This window comes from Apium graveolens, chromosome 2 (genome assembly GCF_009905375.1).
Source record: "Apium graveolens cultivar Ventura chromosome 2, ASM990537v1, whole genome shotgun sequence".
NCBI lineage: Eukaryota > Viridiplantae > Streptophyta > Magnoliopsida > Apiales > Apiaceae > Apium > Apium graveolens.
In genome coordinates this window covers 307,394,702-307,398,237 of record NC_133648.1, presented here as the reverse complement: position 1 = coordinate 307,398,237, position 3,536 = coordinate 307,394,702, and the positions used below count along the sequence as shown (strand labels likewise).

The window sequence follows — 3,536 nt, the reverse complement described above, 5'->3', positions numbered from 1 at the left end:
TAGTGTCATCACCATTGCATGCTAAGGTTAAGAACAAAAAGGCTATTGAATGAAGTATTTAATGAAGTAAGAATCCCATGTTTGTGTCATATAAGTAAATCAACCTTAATTCTCTTAGTAATATTAATTAGTATAATCTCTTAGTTAATCGTAGTTATAAGCACTCTCAACTTGTTATCATCTTAGCATTGAATAATAACCATACCATTATTGCATAAGTACATTGATTGAAATTAACCTAAACTAGTCTATGTGGGAACGAACTAGAATTAATTCTATATTACTTGCGATCATGTATACTTGTGTGAATATTAGCACGTGTTTTTGTCATAACAAGTTTTTGGCGCCGCTGCCGGGGTGTTAATTTTTAGTTTATGTGCTTGACATCAGTGGTCATTAAAGTTCAGGGACTCGGATATTTTACTTACATATTGTTTGTTGCTTTTTCAGGTACTTTAGAGAGCGTTTATGCTAACGCGTTCTCGATCTCGAAAGAGAACACTGGACAAAGCAGAGGAAGAAGTTTTAGTAGAGGAAGAAGTTCTTGTTGAGGAGGAGAAAGTTACAGAAGAAGCTCTTGTTGCAATGGGTGAACCAGAAGCGAATACAAAAGCTTTGATGGACTATTTTCAGCCAAAGATCAATGATATTCAGTCTAGCATTGTCAGACTAGCCATCGCGGCTAACACTTTTAAAATCAAGGCTAGCACAATTCAGATGGTGCAGAACTTGGTTCAGTTTGGGGGTTCTCCAATGGAAGATCCTAACATGCATATTAGAGATTTCATCGAGATTTACGACACTTTCAATTCAACGTGTATGAAGATGCTATAAAGCTAAGGCTTTTCCCATTCTCTTTGAGGGATAAAGCTAAGTGTTGGTTGCATTCTCTACCACCTGGCTCTATTACTAAGTGGGAAGATATTGCTTAAAAGTTTCTTACTAAGTTCTTTCCTATGGCAAAGACTGCTGCGATCAGGAATGCTCTTACTCAATTTGCGCAACAATTAGGAGAGTCTTTGTGTGAATCTTGGGATCGTTATAAGGAGATGCTTAGAAAGCGCCCTCATCATGGGATGCCTGACTGGATGATCATTAACTGCTTTTATAACGGTTTGGGAGCACAGTCTAGATCCATGCTCGATGCAGCATCAAGCGGAGCCTTATGGGCTAAGAGTTATGATGAAGCTTATGAATTGATTGAACTGATGACTGCTAATGAATACCAGAACCCTTCTCAGAGACTAAATTAAGGTAAGGTAGCAGGAATTCTGGAGGCAGATTCAGCTACTGCTATAGTTGTTCATCTTAAGGCTTTGACGATGAAGGTGGATTCTTTGGCTAATTATGGAGTTAATCAGATCATTGGTGTTTATGAGATTTGTGTCGGTGTCCATGAGACGGAGCAGTGTGCTATTTCTAGTGAATCAGCTCAATTCGTAAATAACTTTCAGAGGTCACAGCACCCAGTTCTAGCCACCTATCATCCCAACAACCGCAATCATCCTAACTTTAGCTGGATCAACACTCAAAATCCGGTTCAACAGCCTTATCAGCAGTATGCAGCAAAGCAGTACAACCCCTCTGGGTTTTCAAAAACCGCAATATGCTCCAAGACAACAACTCCAACTTCAGCAGTTACCACATGAAGGTACAAGTCAATCTAATGAAAAATCTGAATTGGAGGAGTTGAGGCTCATGTACAAGAGCCAAGCGGTTTCTATCAAGACCTTGGAAAATCAAATTGGTCATATTGTCAATGCCTTGCTGAATCGACAACCTGATACAATCCCTAGTGACACTGAAGTTCCAGGAAAGAAGGAATCAAAATAGCAGGTTAAGGCAATTACATTGAGGTTTGGGAAGGTTGCAAGTCAAGAAAAGCTCAAATTTCAGAAGATGAAGTGGTGGTTGAAGAAGAAGTGCAGAAGGAAGCAGAAGTGGAACCAAAGAAGAAAACTATGGAACACACTCCTCCTGAGGGTAATACAGGGGAGAAATAGATCTATCCGCCACCTCATTTTCCTAAGAGGCTGTAGAAGCAAAAGTTGGATAAGCAGTTTGCGAAGTTTCCAGAGGTGTTCAAGAAACTTCATATCAACATACCTTTCGCTGAAGCTCTTGAACATATGCCTAGCTACGTGAAGTTTATGAAAGGTATTCTCTCTCGGAAAGTGAAGCTCGATGACTTAGAGAACGTTGCTCTAACGGAGGAATGTAGTGTTGTGCTGCAACAGAAGTTGCCTCCGAAGTTTAAGGATCCTGGAAGCTTCACTATTCCTTGCATAATTGGAAACTTGTCATTCGATAAGTGTTTATGTGATTTGGGAGCTAGCATCAATGTGATGCCTTTGTCTGTCTTCAAGAAGTTGGATTTACCTGATCCAAAGCCTACTTATATGTCCTTACAATTGGTCGATCGCTCTATTACATATCCACGAGGCATTATGGAGGATGACTTGGTCAAAGTGGACAAACTCATCTTTCCTGCTAATTTTGTAATTCTTGATTTCGAGGAGGATAAAAATATTCCCATAATCTTGGGAAGACCATTCTTAGCTACTGGCCGAACCTTGATTGATGTGCAGAAGGGTGAGCTCACTATACGAGTGCGGGATCAGGATGTGACGTTCAATTTATTCAATGCCATGAAATTCCCTACTGATGATGAGGAGTGCTTAAGAGTGGAATTGGTCGATTATGTGGTTACTTCAGAACTTAATCTAAGGTCTGATGCCTTAGAGAAGGCCTTGTTGGGGAATTCAGATAGTGAAGACGATAAAGGTGATGAGCAGTTGCAGTATTTGATTACTTCTCCTTGGAAGAAAGGTCGGATATGCCATTTGAATCTCGTGGATTGGAAAAGCTGAAAAATTCTCAAAAGTGCCTCAAGCCATCTATTAAGGAAGCTCCTACACCCGAACTTAAACCTTTGCCTACACACTTGAGGTATGCGTTCTTAGGTGATGCATCTACTTTGTGTGTTATTATTGCATCTGACCTTTCAGGAAGTGATGAGGAAAAGCTCTTGAGAATTCTGAGAGAGTTCCAATCGGCACTTGGATAGACTATTGCAGATGTCAAGGGAATCAACCCTTCTTATTGCATGCATAAAATTCTACTAAAGGAAAAAAGTAAGCCAATGGTTGAGCAACAAAGAAGGCTTAATCCGATAATGAAAGAAGTTGTGAAGAAGGAAATTCTCAAGTGGCTAGATGCAGGGATCTTCTATCCTATTTCTGACAGTTCTTGGGTGAGTGCAGTTTAGTGTGTGTCGAAGAAAGGAGGTGTCAATGTGGTCACTAATGAGAAGAATGAGCTCATCCCTACTAGAACAGTCATGGGTGGAGAGTTTTCATGGATTACAGGAAGCTTAAAAAAGCCACAAGGAAAGATCACTTCCCTCTTCCGTTCATTGATTAGATGCTTGATAGGTTGGCTGGGTATGAGTACTATTGTCTTCTGTATGGCTATTCGGGTTGTAATCAGATTTTTACCGCTCCAGAAGATCAGGAAAAGACTACCTTCACTTGTAT

The 3,536-nt window shown here is 40.1% G+C and overlaps 1 non-coding gene across 1 annotated transcript; it reads right to left on the bottom strand.

The window, feature by feature from the left end:
- Nucleotides 1-971: 971 nt before the first annotated feature.
- Nucleotides 972-1,078, bottom strand: LOC141709304 (small nucleolar RNA R71). Its single transcript, XR_012569889.1, has one exon. It is a non-coding gene; the product is annotated as a small nucleolar RNA R71 (small nucleolar RNA).
- Nucleotides 1,079-3,536: the final 2,458 nt, after the last annotated feature.